The sequence below is a fragment of the Chelonia mydas genome, chromosome 2 (assembly GCF_015237465.2).
Source record: "Chelonia mydas isolate rCheMyd1 chromosome 2, rCheMyd1.pri.v2, whole genome shotgun sequence".
NCBI lineage: Eukaryota > Metazoa > Chordata > Testudines > Cheloniidae > Chelonia > Chelonia mydas.
In genome coordinates, this window is record NC_057850.1 from 188,805,829 (window position 1) to 188,823,204 (window position 17,376).

Here is a 17,376-nt window from a genome sequence, read left to right on the forward strand (position 1 = left end):
ATACTCAGAGAAACATCTGAGCTATGAAGAGAAAGTAATCATAGTTTAGAAGCAGATGGGTTAGCTAGCTAAGGTTTCTCTAACTGGATGACTAGAAACCTTTACTCCAAGTTAAAAAAAATCATACAAATGACCATGGGACTAAGTGATGGGGTGTGCCAACTCCCTCTGGGCCTGAAAGTGTTAATGAGATACTATGAGTGCAATGAGCCTCGCCTTGCTACACCTGCAGTAGTTGTCAAGCCCAGTGTTAAAAGGGTTGAATCTAGCTCAGTTAGGGCCTGACCAGGAAGGAAAGAAGAGCTTTGGCTCTCACTTAATGATCACAGTCTGGCTGGAGTTAGGGTGCTCAGGTGGTAGATAGCACCACCTTGAAGGAAGGCATCTCTACAACAGTGAGTCCAAGGCAGCTAGGATGGCACACCAGGAAGTGAGACTGCTCAGGAAGCTCTGTGCTAGTAGAGGGGCCTGCAGGGAGCAGGCAGGCTCCAGCTGAGTCAGGGACTACCCTGTGAGGGGAGTGGAGAAAATGCTCCTGTAGCAGAACCAGCTAGAGAGCAGAAAGTGCTGTGAAGCTCTGTGGTGAGTGGGTGGAAGAGGCTTAAAGAGTGGTGCTGATGTACTCGCGGTCTGGGAAGAGGCTGAAGCAAAGGCCTAAGATGGGGCAAGATAGGAAGTGGTCCAGGGAGGCAGCAAAGGCTGTGTGTAGTAATCAGGCCTCGTTTGCCTAGTCAAGGGTTCCTGGATCCATAAAACATGTAGTGAGGGAGGACCTGGGCTCTCCTACCAGCCCACTGAGGAAAGTGGAGTGGAAATGCTCTTGACAAGGGGTAAGAACTAATGGGTCTAGACTTGAACTGAGGGTCCAATGTGACCTTGAAAGAGTCAGGGCCCACCCTGGACAGGGTGGGACTCTCTGACCCTGTGACCTGCCCAGAGGGCTAGGGAATTGGTCATAGCCTGGTATTTCTGTGATGCAATTTTGTTCCTTTACAAAAGCGTGCATAGTCCCATTTTCCTGGATGCAGAAGGAAACAAATGTCCAGCAACAGTTTCTTTCGTTAACTGTTCCAAGCCTCTTTCCAGCCAGCACTCTGTACTGAAAACCTTTCACTTACCTTTCTCTCAAGGCCACATTACCAGCCTCATGTTTCAACCTGCTTGGCTTTCTGTCTCCTGTGGTGCTTCACCAGCGTGTGCTGTGCATGTGTGTGTCTTCAGTGTAAGGGGACTGTTGCCCCCTTACTAACGTTCAGTGGGGGTGTTTTAGTTGCTAGCTCCCAGTACTCAAAGGGGAAGGGCAGATGGGGAATCAGGACCCTGAGACTGACAGTCCCCAGGAACAATGGGGAGAGGCCAATGCTCCAGGTCAGCCTGAATGACAGGGCGGGCAGACTCATCAGGGAGTCAGGAGGCCAGGGCGGTCCTGTGAGCTGGAATTGCCTGGGTCAGACAGATTGGGGCCGAGCTAAGGAGAAAGCAGGGGCCTGAGCTGAGCTGGGGAACAGAGCTGTGCCAGATCCAGAGGGACCAGAAAAGCAGCCCAGAGAGAGCAGACCCTGTCCTGGGAGCAGAGCTGCAGCCCAAAAGCCAGAGGCACAGCCCAGAGAGAGCGGACTTGCCCTGGGAGGAGAGCTGCAGCAACCAGAGCCAGAGGGGTCAGAGAAGCAGCCCAGGGAGCTGGAGGCAGAGCAGCAGCCGTGCTGAGGTAGAGTGGAGCTGGGGCTGGAGCAGTCCAGAGCTGGGTGTTGTGAGCAGTTGGGGAGAGCGAGGGGGGACCCTGGGCAGTGGGCTCAGGACAGGGAGGCACCTCAGCCAGGAGGCTCTGCAGGCCAGACTCGGAGGGGGATTGGTAATCCTGACAGGGCAGGGGCAACGCTTGGAAGAAGGGCCCTGCCACCTAGAGCCTGTGGCCACCACCAGAACGAGTGTCCAACCCACAGCATCTCTACAGCACAGCCAGAGCCTGAGAAGGAGGCCTGGGACTTACAAGGAACAGACTTTGAACTGCCCTGATGTTCCAGAGACACTGTTTGTGCTGTTTCCTGCCACAGAGTGGGTTGATGTGTTTCCTTTAACCTTTCCCATTTTCCCCTTATTCTTTTTAAAATTGTTGATTAAATAACTTGCATTTGCTTCAAATTGTATGTAATAATCAGTGGGTCAGAGAAGCGCCCAGTGCAGAGAGAGTACCCCTGAGAGGGGACACCCTAGCCCCTGTCCTAGGTGACCGCAGCAGGGTTGGGGGTTGAGCCCCCCAGGAATCCTGGGCCCAGCCTTGCTGGGGTTATGAGGACTCCTCCAGACAGGAGCGTGGAAGGGGAGCCCTCAAGGGCAGGGAGGCCACTGGGTAAAGGAAGTGGGAGCGAGGACTCGGATCCTTTCGCTAGCCCACTTCTCCAGGGTAGTGCAGAAGCCAGGAAAGTTCCCCACAATAGCGGGACTATTCCCCTGCTTACACTGTGCATGTGTCTGTCTCCCTCTCACACACAGAGCAAAACAGTTCCACCAATCAAAGTCCTAGCCCCTGCCTTTGAAACCCCTTGGGCCATGTGATTCAGCTTTTCCCTATGCCTGTGTTTGGGGTGCTAGGCTATTGTTTAAGCCCATTGCTCTCAACCTTTCCAGACTACTGTACCCCTTTCAGGAGGCTGATTTGTCATGCGAACCCCCAAGTTTCACCTCACTTAAAAACCATGTGCTTACACAATCAGACCTAAAAAGACAAAGTGTCACAGCACACTATTACTGAAAGATTGCTTACTTTGATTTTTACCATATAATTAGAAAATAAATCAATTAGAATATAAATATTGTACTTACATTTCAGTGTATAATGTATGTTGAGCAGTATAAGCAAGTCACTGTATGAAATTTTAGTTTGTATGGACTTCGCTAGTGCTTTTAGGTAGTCTGTAAAACTAGACAAATATCTAGATGAGTTGATGTACCCCCTGGAAGACCTGTCTGTAACCCCAGGGCTACACGTGCCACTGGTTTAAGCTATGTGATTACAATGGCTTCTTCACATTCATCCTGAATGTAAGGTGGTGGCTGTGCCCAACCTACAACAAGGTGTAACTCTCAATTATATTCTCAATGTAGGAAGTAAGTTCTTTGGGGCAGGAATGGGGCCTTATTCTTCTTTATAACAAGAGCCCTTTGCACCACTCTAGCAATGTAAAGTGGCTACAAATGTAATTTATACCACTTAATTCACATTACACCCAAGCTGTTTTACACCACTGGCAAAGAAATTCTGGTCCCTAGTGAGTAAAACACCTCTCACTCTTTGTGCTAAATAAGAAATAATCACCACGATTTCTGTTTAAAGGACAGTCCAACAAGCTATTGTCTCATAGATCTGTCCTTCCTCATCTGTCATTTGAAAGGTCAAGGTGAACATCCAAATGTGAAGAGTAATGTGGCTTTCTTTTCTGGTTGATTTAAAAATCATTTTTGTGCTGAGGGAAATTGCAATTAGCAATATAAATGTTGAGCACTGGGCACTCCTACCTCAAATAACTAGTTGATTTGATCTGCTCTGTCCCTAAATCCCATCACTTCTGTAATGCAGCAAGCTCAGTCTTTGATTATATCTGACACTAGCAGAGGAGTATTGGTCAGAAATATTGTCCTTTGATTTTCTTTGGCTAGCGCATAAACTTCATCAGCTAAAAGGGAAGGAGTTGAGTAGCACACAAAGTGTACCTCTATTCCTACAAACGCTTGCCTTAGAATTTTAGACAACATAATCAATTTTTTTTAAGGAGATTTTCAGTACCTGCAAAATGCAAAACAATCTGAGCCTTCTACACTGAAACTCCGTATTGGGTGCACCTACCATTCCAAGGGGAGCACTGGTGCTTGATTCTCCACTACCTTGCTCCTTGTGCAGTCATTTAGGCTGTGCAAAGGCGATGGAAAGGGCTAACAAATCAGAATGCTAACAACGGACACTCACTGGTAGAAAAATGACTGTACAAGGCTGTGTAGAATCAGGCCTGTTGTATTTGAATCAATGCAATGCCCTGCAGGGAGTGCAGTTACTTCCAGACCTTTTGAAGAGGATGTGGTGTCACTTCTGTGCCTGGCCATATCTGGTGCAATAGGGATGTGGCCATGACCCCACCCATTCCCCGATTCTCCTTGACATTCCTCAGAAAAGACAGAACCAGCAGCAGCCCTCTTCTTATGTCTCCATTGCCCTTAGGAGAATGCAAGGACTACGTTGTGCAGCCAGTTATGTTGTGGCCAGAATAAATATGTAGGTATGGAGTAGGTATAAGTTAAGGCAGTAATGTAAAAGCCTGCAGCTCTTAAGCTTGTAAAACAATAGCTTAGCCAAACTAACTGAGGCCTAAGGTCAAAGCATAAGTAACTAACCCATAAATGAACTTGTACAACAAGATAGTGATGCTATTAATGTGGTTAAACTGCTGACAGGTTTTCACATGATGCCAGTTTGTACCAGCTTAATTTTTTAAATTAAGAACATCAGCAGATCTTTAATTATAAGAATGCCATAGTAACTAATTGACTTATGTGCTAACAAGTTTGAGGTAATGGATTTAGGGACCTATGGAAGAAGGACACCCAACATTAGTAGGGTTGGGAAATACAAATAACGGGGGGAAAGGATGAAATCCTACTGCATATGCATCAGGTATGGTAGGTGTTAGCTAACTTATGCTAAAGTTGGTACTTCTCCCATACGCTCCAGGGAGATTTTGTGGAACCCAAAGGACCACTTGTGGGATATTTTACTGACTAGGAGAGTCCCCTGCAAAGGATGATGTGAGTGTGCAAATTATAGTGCTGGACACATTGTATTACCTCAGTCTACTGTGCTGGTTTGTAATGTTTGAGACATTGCTAATTGTGCTAACAAAACTAAAACATTACAGATTCAAAAGGTCTTTCCTCAGTTTGAGTGTCTACGGTGTACACTGAGGTTCTCATCATAGTTTTATTCTGTGTCTGATCTAGAGGCAGTTGTACCCTGCCAAACCACAGAATGTTAAACAGGAAACTCTGAATAACACCTAATCAATAGATCAGGCAACAGTTGTGGCTGCTGCTATATCAGCACAAGGGGAGAAGGCTTTATGCATTCCCACCCATTGCATACCTATGCAGGCCTATGCATGCTCTTGCCCTATGAATGTTTTCAGGGCAATGCAAAGTAATTGTGTATTCTTCTAAGCAACATTTTTGATATAAGCATTTTCTTGAGTTATGGCTATGAGCTACAATTTTTCATTTTGACTTCTATATCCATACCATTCCTGTGGCTAGGATAAGTGATGATTAGATCTTTGCGAAGGTAACTGGTTTTATAGCTCTAGCAGAGCTCAAGTGATAAAGAACAGGTACATTAATTATAAAGCACACTTCATTTGTACTGCCAGCTCTGGACAGAAACTTCACTGGGCACTCACGAGCAGCTGATTCTGCCCCTGCCTTTCTGGAAGTGGAAGCCAAGCTATTTTAAGAAGTTTACTGTTAATTTAAAAAAGTGACGTATGGAACTACAGTTCTTTTGTGAAAGCTACTCATGCCAAATGCACTACCACATATGGAATACTTAATTACAGAAGAAAGTTACATTTCAGTTGTTAGTTAGCTAACCTATATTGCTTAACCTCAATGCTAATTTACTTGTTTTACAACTCATTACATTTGAGAGGGCTTTTTTCCTTGTAGTAGATAAATGAATGTGCATTATCTCTGGGACCTTGGCTTGAGTTTGATCTGTGTACCTCTGTCAAATAAGTCTGGAAACCTCAAATCACTCTATTAGACTATGTCCATGATATCATCACACATTACTAGCTCCACTCAGCTATGTCTGTTAACACTATTCCAGTGACTTACTCCCAGGTCTTGAAAGATGATGTCCTAGCAGGATGATGAAGTGAACTGTGATTGGATATTAAACCCTAAAAGTCAGGAGATATGTAACAGCTCATCTGTTTCAAATTACACTGGTACACAGTTACAGTGAACCAAAAAAAAGTTGTAATTGTCTTCTTCAGAAGAAGGGGGACACCACTATTGTGTACATAACTACCCCACAATGACAGGTTTCAGAGTAACAGCCATGTTAGTCTGTATTCGCAAAAAGAAATGGAGTACTTGTGGCACCTTAGAGACTAACCAATTTATTTGAGCATTTATTTGATGCATCCGATGAAGTGAGCTGTAGCTCACGAAAGCTTATACCCCACAATGAAATTCCCTGGGTAAGGTGCCCTGCTGGCTATCTGCTTATACTTGAACCGTGAGGACTGATACACTAGCTGGGTTAAATATCACAAAAGCAGATGGAATTCTAGGCCCTGCTTGTTTTTTTTTCAGAAGTTCTGAGCATCTGCTCCTCCTGTTCATGTCAATGGAAGTTGTGGGCACTCAGCTCTTCTGAAAGCTCGGCTCTTTATTCATGTGTCCAACCCTTTTTAGCTGGTCAGGTAATTTGCCTTGTATGTCAGTAAATCCCCACGCTTATTCATTTTGCACAATTATTTTCATTAGCCTTAAATTTTGCTCAGTTCCACAAGGAACAAAGGGATTGTCGTAACTGATGAGAACTGAAGTCCAGCTAGAGTCCAGCATTCCATCTCCAGCAATAGCCAAGACTTGTAACCTATAATAGACAATTTTGCAATAAGATACCCAAGGGAGAAGCTTATTTCCAGCCCCAAGCAATTTAGCTATTTGTTTATGTACTGGAGCAAGAGGGGTTGATGTCCCTTGTAAATGTTCTTTGATAGAATTTTGTCTGCAGTTACTCTTCCTGTTGACCCAAAAGTCTAGCCCCTCTTCAATTCTGCTAGGCTCTTTGCCTCGATAATATCTTCTGGCAGCGAGTTCCATAGGTTATGCATGTATTTCTTTTATTGTATTAAAATGTGTTGCCTTTTAATTTAAGTGGGGAGTTCCCTTGTAAATGGAGCACTCCCACGAGAGTCTCTACACCATTCTTTATTTTATATACGTCTACCATGTCCCCTATTTGTCTCCTCTCTAAAACTAAATACTGTGACAGTTCTCAGGGCACCCAGGAGTGAGAGTTTTCTTGTTACCCCCTGCCTCTAGCATGAAGGAATCTCTCTTGTGCTAGCTCCCTGACATCACCAGCCCTTCCTTTGCTGTACAGGTTAACAATATGTGCACCTGAATCCCTTTGAATTGCTCCCCTGTAATATCCAGCCCCGACGCTGGCTAATCACAGATTTTCCAGAGCCTCTGCACCCAAAGGTGTAGTGTACCCACCAATTTACCAGTTTTACCTTAAGCCACCACTCCAGTAAACCACCTGGGATGTGTGAGCACTTATAATAAAACAAAATTGAGTTTGAGAGAATAGAGATTGAACTAGAAATCCAAGAAAGTGATGAAAACCATTTCTAACAACAACAAAAAATGCAACCATCACTTATCAATGGTTACCTTTCCTGTAGAGTAAAGTAGACAACCCCCAAAAGTTCAGGCTTTTTCAGTGCTGGCTGGCTTCAGACAAACCAGGATCCAAGTGTTCATGAATGTCCCTCCTCCCTCCCCCACAACTCATGCTCTACTGCTTTGAGTTGTTCATCTAGATCTTTTTGCTGCCTGGTTACAGTTCATTCTGATCCCATCAGTCATTGAGCGCTTTAAATTATTAATTTCAAGGCCATTCATGCTGAAATAATCTACATTCTTCAACATAATAGTAGGTGAATTTCAGTCACCCAATTTTATTCCTCCTTCAGTTCCTCCTCCTCTTCCTTCCTCAGTCAGCATGATTCTGTCCCAACTGTGAGGATTAGACAAGGTAACATTTATTCCCTCCCTACAACAGCTGTGCGTTTGCTTTTCCCCACTCAATCAGCAGGCATAAAGAGTTGGGTAGCTTCTTTCGCAGTAGTGCTGTATGGTTCACCTTAAATATTGCCTAGTAGAAAAGAAACAACCCCCTCCCCCTGAGCAAGGCAGCTCCTTGGTGAAACCTGGCAACTGTGCCATTGCTAAGAGGAGGTGTGGCTGGAGTACTGCTGTAATCCGTCAATCCCCAGTTTCCAGAATGCCCCCTGAGGACAGCCATAAAGCACAAGAGTCTACCAAGCCTGCTGGAATGAGCTAATGGTGTAATGTGAGGCTGCACCAGATTGCACCAGCAGCTGAATTAGTTGTAATATGAGGCTGCCAGTATTGGGACATAAACATTTAGTACTATTTTTTCCACACATGCCCCCAGCCAAGCAAAGCTAGCTGTAGCAGAGGATCTAGCCCACTGAGTTACAGCACGTGATCCTGCAACCTCAGCAGGATACCTAAGAACTCAGTTTTGGGGCTGGGGGTTTTGCATGCCCTTAATTCTTGATTTAGGTTAAACTTCCTTTCGTTCTAGGCAGACTAGTAGCTATCTTATTTATGCATGCTAGGATGCTGGCATTTTCATACGGTTGTTGCTTTTGCCTCCCTTCGTTTCCCTCATTCAAATTAACTTTATGAGGTATGCTTCAGTCATCCATATCACTGCTGAAAGAGAGACAGTTCGGCTGTGTGTGCATTGATTTCACGGGTTCCCTCAGCAACCATCATCCTGACAGATGCTCTGCTAATAGAGACCTTGCAGTGAGACTGAGACACGAATGCCTTAACACAAGTCTTGTTCCAGCCCTTAAATGGATGGAGAATGAGCCTTTCCAAATCTAGGACCGACAATTCTTGACCTCAGGTTTAAAGAGTGAGTTTAATACGAAAGTAAACACCATAAGTCAAAGCTAGCCCTAGCGTTCCTCTTTCACTCAGCTCCACAAATGAGTTCTAGCGGCAATCTGATGGAATTTTTAAAAAAATGATGTGCAAGTCCGTCAGTGGGCCATTAACACATGATGTAGGTAAAATAGATCAGCGTGCAGCACACAGAGATGTGCTCACCGCCATCTAGCTTTGGGAAGGTCTACACTAAAAGTGGTGCAGTGGCAGCGCTTCAGTGGCATTATAGACACTACTCTGACTAAAGGGGGTTTTCTGCTGCTGCACTAAATCCACCCCCTCGATGGGTGGTAGTTATTGATAGAAGTCTTCTGTTGACCTAGCTGCGTCTACAGTGGGGATTAGGTTGCATAGGGCATGATATTTTTCACATATTTGAGCAATGTTTCTAGGTGGGCATAATTTTTAGGTGCAGGCTACTCCTTGCTATAATTCAGTATCACTCTCACAGTTCAGTGGGTCTAAAATTGTGCTCTGTGGACCTGTTGCTGTCAAGACAGTGAAGTATCTTCAGGTCATGATGGTGTCTATTAATTGTAGCCATATCAGTAGTCTTTTAGGTTTTTTTTTTTGTGTGTGTTTTTTTTTGTTTTTTTTGTTTTTGATGAGCTAAACTGAAAAAAATAAGGCTCTCTCTGCACCCTGCGTGCCTGCTTTCTTGTTTTTCTTTATCAGCTCTCTTTTTGGTGTGAATTCAGTTGTGAACAAACAACATCAAAATTGGAGGAATGGCCAATACCCAAAAGGATGGAATTGAGCAGGAAAGTGACCTGGAGGGAGCAGGGAATGCAGGTAGCAGTAACTGATTTGGAACTCATAAATGTTCAGTTCTGCCTGCAGGGTGGGGAAATAAACAGCATAGCCCTCAGATGGGGAGGTGTAGTCAAGCAGGCACAGCAACTGCAGTAAAGTCAGTTTACTTTATTGTCTCTTTAATGCTGTCCTAATGTTATATTTACCTGAAAACAAGCCTCTTACAGTAATTGCCAGATGGAAAGCTATGCCGTAACATTGCCTCATCAAGCCCTGCTCAGACTGGATGTGTGTGGATATGCAAAATGGGTATGTATCTGATCAGAGTAGGCCACTCTAAGGCTTATACATTTTAACTTCGATTTTTGTTTATAATACCATATTTGGGTAACTGTGGCACTACAGATGTGGATCAAAGAAAGATTTGGAATAAATAAATATTAAAAAATGGACATGATTAGTGATTCTCAATTGCATGAAATAAATATATATAATTTTTTACCTCAAGAGTCTGTTAGGGTCTAGACTCTAACTTGGTAGTGCAAAATCCAGGGCATGTTTGTTCTGAAAACACATCTTAGTAGTCTTGAGTCTCTGACACCTTATGTGGAGATTGTCAAGGCTGACAGGCCCAATATATAACGGACGTCGAGTTCCCGGGAAGTGCTCAACCCCTGCTCTGTCCCCACTCCACCCCTTTCCCCAAGGTCCCACAGCTACCCTGCCTCTTCCTGCCCCTGCTTCGGCCTTGCCCTGTTTTGCCCCTCCCCCACATCTTCCTGCCCCGCCCCTCCCTCTTCCCCCCCCCCCCCAGTGCCTCCTGCATGCTGCTGAACAGCTGATTGTGGTGGGCGGGAGGAGCTGGGAGGGACGGGGAGGAGCTGATAGGTTTGTATGACAATTGCTTTTAAATAGAATTTATTTGTTTAAAGGCGATGATAAATTGTTCCCTTTTATTGGAGTCTTCAAACAGATAAGATTAAGGGAGTGATGGACACATAACTAACCTCTCCAGGTCAGACTGTGCCTGCTTGGCCATGTGTCGGTGCATAAGAGTTGGGGGAGAGGATGCAAGCAGCCTTTCAACTCCCCATCTTATGGCCATACACAGAAGCCAGGGACCACCCCCATTCTTGCTCTCCCTGAACACCATAGGATGGAGCTGCTGGCAGTGCTAGAGACTCCAACTGGAGCAGGCCAGGGCGAGGACAGCACCTCATTTTGGCCCAGGGATCAGAGAATGTGGAGCACAGGCTCCATGAGGGGGCTATGCTCCATCAGTGTTTCCAGAAGCCTTGGGCGAAATCCTGCTCCCCTTGCAGTTAATGGAAAATGTTCATAGCCAGGATTTCACCTCATAAATAATACCTCCAAGAGCTCCTGCTGCATAGCACATCTCCCCTTAGCACAAGACTGTAGATTAAAGCCATCCCATAGTTCCGTTATATGTATTCAGGCAGAGGTAAATCCTGATGTGATCTCTATGGTGTGGACCTCCCTTGGCAGCAGCACTATGCTGTGGAAAGCATAAGGGGATAGGATTCCAAGGGGCCACCCATTCTGGGGATCCACTGCTTTATAGATTGATCGTCCAATGATCCTTCATCGCCCCCAGCTCCGGCAGCCTGAGCATAATTCCTCTCACCTCTCTGCACTAATGCGTCTCTGTACCAGCTACTTTGGGCAGAGAATGTGCACTACAGTATATATGAGCAGATTTACCTGCCGTATTCCACCCTTCCCCCCCCCCCCACCTTTGTATTTACAAAAAATAGAGGTGAAAAACAGATTTAAAATGTGCCACTGGTGCATTAACTGGGGTTTGCTTGGTTCCTTTATGGAAAGTACAGGAAGTTTCTGTGCGCAGCATACAGATTGTCACCTCACTTTTCTCCTGTCTCTCCTTTCAGAGAGATCCTGTCACATCCCACATCACTTTTTCCTCTCTTGCTTCTCAAACCTTCGTTTCCTAATAATGTCTGGCTATGAATCCATTTACTATGCCTGACATCTTTGATGGCATTTTGCCTCACCTGTCACAACCCTCCATACTCTAATAAATTAGCTGTACCGGGCTGCTGCTTTATAGACCCAAGATGGAAACATGCAGAGAGTAGCATGTTATTCTACTAGCCTCTTTTTTCTTAGACACTGATTGCTAGTCTGGTATCTACAGTTTGAATTTAGTGACCCAGGCATCCTGTGTTGTTAGATGTAGCTATGTATTTTATGGCCTGGGGGCAAGCTTAGAACTCAGTGCCTGGCCTCAGTAACCAGGCCAAATACTTGGGCAGAAGTGGGAGTAGGATGAAAGAGATCAATGAAGTAACTTCTTCCACCCTTCTCTGTGCAAAGTGGAAGGTAGAAGGATCCAGGCATCAGCAGCTCCTCCTGTGCCTTACCCGGCTCCCTACTTTCCTCTCGTGTGTGCGGGTGCACAGAGGGCTGCGAGAGAGGTGAGGCCTGTGCAGGGGAACGTACCGCAGAGTGGCTCCTTGTGCAGTGGAACGACTCTGGTTCTATTGCGCAAGGAGCCTCCATGCCTGCAGAGGTGGAGGGGCTGTGTCCATTGGCTCCCTGGATGCCTTTGAGGAACAGTGGGCACTGTCTGTGGTTCTCTACTCTGCATCCCCCTCTGGATCCCTGATTTTAACCTTATGACCTCATTCCTGTCCCTGTTTTATCATTTGCCCCCAAAATCTAGTTGAGACCTGGGTGCAGTAGCTCCTCCCCTTAGGTTGTGGGGAGGGGCCTTTAGATGTGGGTGGGCTTGTGCCTGCCCATCCTCAGACACTCCATATGTGCAGAGGAGGCTGGATTAGAGTCCTTGGGATAGCAACAATGCTTTTCAGAGGTGCCATAAGCCATAACTCTTGGCCTGCTGCTTACAAACAGGGAAGAATTGGTAGGGGAATTAGAAGTGGGTGGCAGCCTGGGCAGCAGTAACCATAAGTGGTCGAGTTCAGGATCCTCACAAAAGGAAGAAAGGAGAGTAGCAAAATACGGACCCGGACTTCAGAAAAGCAGACTTTGACTCCCTTAGGGAACTGAGGGCAGGATCCCCTGTGGGGCGAATATGAGGGGACAAGGAGTCCAGGAAAGCTGCTATATTTTAAAGAAGCCTTATTGAGGGCGCAGGAACAAACCATCCCAATGTGCAGAAAGAATAGCAAATATGGCAGGTGACAAGCTTGGCTTAACAGTGAAGTCTTTGGTGAGCTTAAACATAAAAAGGAAGCTTACAAGAAGTGGAAACTTGGACAGATGACTAGGGAGGAGTATAAAGATATTGCTTGAGCTTGCAGGGGTATAATTAGGAAGGCCAAAATGCAACTGGAGTTGCAGCTAGCAAGGGATGTGAAGGGTAATAAGAAGGGTTCCTACAGGTTTGTTAGCAACAAGAAAAAGGTCAGGGAAAGTGTGGGACCCTTAATGAATGGGGGAGGCAACCTAGTGACAGATGATGTGGAAAAAGCTGAAGTACTCAATGCTTGCGCAAAAAAAAAAAAAAAAAAGCATCGTTCTTCACAGACAAGGTCAGCTCCTAGACTGCTGCACTGGGCAACACAGTATGGGGAGAACGTGAGCAGCCCTCAGTGGTGAAAACGGTTAAAGACTATTTAGAAAAGCAGGACATGCACAAGTCCATGGGTCCAGATCTAATGCATCCGAGGCTGCTGGGGGAATTGGCTGATGTGATTGCAGAGCCATTGGCCATTATCTTTGAAAACTCGTGGCGATTGGGGGAGGTCCAGGACGATTGGAAAAAGGTAAATATAGTGCCCATCTTTGAAAAAGGGAAGGAGGAGGACCCGGGGAACTACAGACCAGTCAGCCTCACCTCAGTCCCTGGAAAAGTCATAGAGCAGGTCCTCAAGGAAACCATTTTGAAGCACTTGGAGGAGAGGAAAGTGATCAGGAACAGTCAGCATGGATTCACCAAGGGCAAGTCATGCCTGACCAACCTGATTAACTTCTATGATGAGATAATTGGCTCTGTGGATATGGGGAAAGCAGTGGACATGATATACCTTGACTTTAGCAAAACTTTTGATATGGTCTCCCACAGTATTCTTGCCAGCAAGCTTAAAAATTGGATGAATGGACTATAAGGTGAATAGAAAGCTGGCTAGATTCTCGGGCTCAATGGGTAGTGATCAACTGCTCAATGTCTAGTTGGCAGCCAGTATCAAACGGAGTGTCCCAGGGGTTAGTCCTGGGGCTGGTTTTGTTCAACATCTTTATTAATGATCTGGATGATGGGATGGATTGCACCCCCAGCAAGTTTGCAGATGACAGTAAGCTGCGGGGAGAGGTAGATATACTGGAGGGTAGGGATAGGGTCCAGAGTGACCTAGGAAATTGGAGGATTGGGCCAAAAGAAATCTAATGAGGTTCAACAAGGACAAGTGCAGAGTCCTGCACTTAAGACGGAAGAATCCCATGCACCGCTACAGGCTGGGGACTGACTGGCTAAGCATCAATTCTGCAGAAAAGGACCTGGGGATTACAGTGGATGAGAAGCTGGATATGAGTCAGCAGTGTGCTCTTGTTGCCAAGAAGGCTAATGGCATATTGGGCTGCCTTAGTAGGAGCATTGCCAGCAGATCGAGGGAAGTGATTATTCCCCTCTATTTGGCACTGGTGAGGCCACATGTGGAGTCCAGTCTTGGGCCCCTCACTACAGAAAGAATGTGAACAAATTGGAGAGAGTCCAGCGAAGGGCAACAAAAATGATCAGGGGGCTGGGGCACATGACTTACGAGGAGAGGCTGAGGAAACTGGGCTTGTTTAGTCTGCAGAAGAGAAGAGTGAGGGGGGATTTGGTAACAGCCTTCAACTACCTGAAGGGGGGTTCCAAAGAGGATGGAGCTAGGCTGTTCTCAGTGGTGGCAGATGATAGAACAAGGAGCGATGGTTTCAAATTGCAGTGAGGGAGGCCTAGGTTGGATATTAGGAAACACTATTTCACTAGGAGGGTTGTGAAGCACTGGAATGGGTTACCTAGGGAGGTGGTGGAATCTCCAGCCTTAGAGGTTTTTAAGGCCCAGCTTGACAAAGCCTTGGCTGGGATGGTTTAGTTGGTGTTGGGCCTGCTTTGAGTAGGAGGTTGGACTAGATGACCTCCTGAGGTCTTGTCTAACACTAATCTTCTATGATTCATAGGAAACAACAGTATAGATCAGAAACAATAAGAAAATATATATATCTCTTGTACATTATGCAGGTTTCATAGAAACCAGATTAGTTCAAGCAGGGATAAAGTTTTTATTTATTATGATTTGCTTTTAACAAAGGTGGAAGACATCCCTGAATAGTGTGGAAGAGAAGAGTGCAGCAAGTGTATTCCTCTGGTGTTGTAATGTTTAAAAACTCTCTTCCTAAGAAGTTGCTCCCAAAAGTGAATGTATGGGACCACTGTGCATGAGAGAAAACAGTGAATCAGTTGATACAGTAAGATGACAAACTAAAGAAATAGGCACCTCCAAGTCAGGGGCAAACACACACAGTGACTTGAATATTTAGCATAATAAGGTTACTTTCCCTGTATACTGTGTTTCTGCTTGCTTTTTGCTTGTGTCTTGATCACTGTATCTATTAATTTGTCAAAATATTTCCAACAAAAATATGAAAAGGAGCATATGACAGTGAAAAGAACAGCTTTGTAGCTGAGCCACAAACAGATGGTCACAGTGAATGCGGCCTGGAATGAAACATCTAAAAGAAAAAACAAATGTCATAGGCTGGTTTGACAAATTAGTGGCCAAAGAGATGCCAGTTACCTTCTTTTGGAACCTGAAAACGCTTTTTGTACAGCTCATAAACATGAGAACATGCAGAACTCTCCTTGTCTTTCCCTTTTAGACATTTAACAATGAAAGGACGGTATGAACTATTTAGACGGGATGTAGCGCTGTCACACCATTTGGTTCAAACGGTCTCTGTATCCAAGCCATACCATCTCTGGGTTCATTAGAAATGGATTCACACCAGCACCCTAGCTCTGATCTATTTGAAGTATTTGTGAGACACCTACCCCTGCATTTTGGTGGATGGTGCTGATCAGAAGCTAATCCAAATTTAGCTTTGAATTCTGCAACTGGCCCAGTCTTTGTAATGAAGCGAACTAATTCCAGATATTTGAACCCTCCCACCAGCACAAAAAAAGGAGGGTAGGACTTTAAAAATCCACTTCTAAATTTTTTCTTTGGGCCACAAGTGGCATAATTGGCAAATGATGATGGTGTCTGTCACTCCTCATGTAACCAAAGTACAGCGGTTCTTAAATCTTGTAGCACTTTGGTCTTTTATGCTGCTGGCTGGACTCATTCCAGCCAGCATGCATCTCTGGCTCCTCCCAGTTTCTCTGCAGAGGGAGACATTTCTTCCACAAATCCCTAAAGTCCTGATCCCTGGGATATATTAGGCAACAGGCAACATTCTAGGGGTTATATCTTGCCTGTACCTCCAGCAATCATCTGCTGAGCTAGCAGGCAGCTGCACAAGGGAAGGCTACCTCTGCTTGGCATTGCCAGGAAACTGTCCCTCTCCTGCTCCACTGAGTCCAGCAGCATCCCCTCTCTTCTATAAATTCAAAGAGCAGCACTAAGGCAGCTAATGGGGACCCTTGAGTTGGGGAGACAGCACTGGGGGGAGTCAGAGTGGAGAGAGAAATGGGGGAAGAAACTTAGGAAGGGGACCTTGCTCGTTGCAGAGAATTGGAAGAGACAGAAGACTAAGGGTATGCGAGACTCAGAGGGGGTGGGTTCGGAGATAGAGTGGAGAAGTATGCATGTTAATAGTTGGTTTGCTTTCAAGGCATGGAGGTGCCAATATCACATCAGCTTTATCCCAGTCTCGAGGCAGGAGAAAGGGAAGAGGCTTGAACAAGGAAACGAGTTAAAGGGAACTTTAAAGACATGTAGAAAGACAGGTCTCTTCTCCAAAGAGGTTAGTTTCAATATACAAAATAGACATATGTGACCTGATTCTCTCTTGTCTTGCACCTTGCATACACTCATATGCATCCGTGCAGAGTGAGTGTAAAATGCTATCAACGAAGGAAGGGGAGAGATCTGGTTTGCTAAGCATTTACATCCAATTTGCAAGGAGCTAGTGTCTAATTGAGATGCAAAGAAATGCAAAATAAAACCCAATGTTTGGAGGTGGGAAAAAAGGGATGAAACATAATTTACTGTGCAATTGCTTTGTTTTGAACACATAATTTCGTGAGCACAAGGGTATTTTTTAAATTTTCTGTTTGCTGCATTTGTGAGCACAGTTAAAGAATGATGAGGTGGTAGGTGGTTAGTGGTGCAAGGCTAGGTGGAAGAAGTGAATTTGTAAGAGGGACCTGAGGGAACAGAGTAAGGTTGGTTGGTGTAATTGTGAGAAGCCATTCCAGGCATAGGGAGCAGAGTGAAAATAACTCAGTCTTCTTCTGCCAACCCTCAATCTCGATGCTAAGAGTATAATGTGCCCACAGCTGCGGATGGGTGCATTAAACTTAAATAAATTCCCAAAGGCAGTGTGGTGAGAACCAAGCTGTAGGGAGGGACAGCACCCTGTTGAGTGTTGAACCTTCCGTGAAGTGAGACGTGAAGCCAGGGGAAGGATTCTCTAAGACATCCTCAGAAGGGAGGGAAAAGAAGATAACTTTTGATGCAGCAGGGTGAACACATCAGAGCATGGAAATAATAAATGTGGAGGCTGGAGAAGAGGAACCATTAGTTCCCTGGCAGATGTCTCGTAATCCCCCAGTGAGTGACTATTCATTGCTCCACTGGGCCTATATACTTAAATCTGCCCCTTGCTTGGGTCTAATTTTAGTATCAGATTTGTGCGTGGTCTGTGTCTCAT

The 17,376-nt window shown here is 45.3% G+C and overlaps 1 long non-coding RNA gene across 3 annotated transcripts in view; it reads left to right on the top strand.

Moving 5' to 3' along the window:
* The first annotated feature begins 290 nt into the window (after positions 1 to 290).
* Positions 291 to 17,376, top strand: part of LOC122464328 — a 31,722-nt gene continuing 14,636 nt past the window's right edge. The window contains exons 1-2 of one of the 3 annotated variants that reach the window (XR_006288268.1): positions 292 to 395; positions 732 to 830. This is a non-coding gene — a long non-coding RNA (uncharacterized LOC122464328). Of the gene's footprint in view, positions 396 to 731; positions 831 to 9,743; positions 9,826 to 17,376 lie in introns of all 3 variants that reach the window. The other 2 variants (XR_006288269.1, XR_006288270.1) reach the window with 2 other exon arrangements.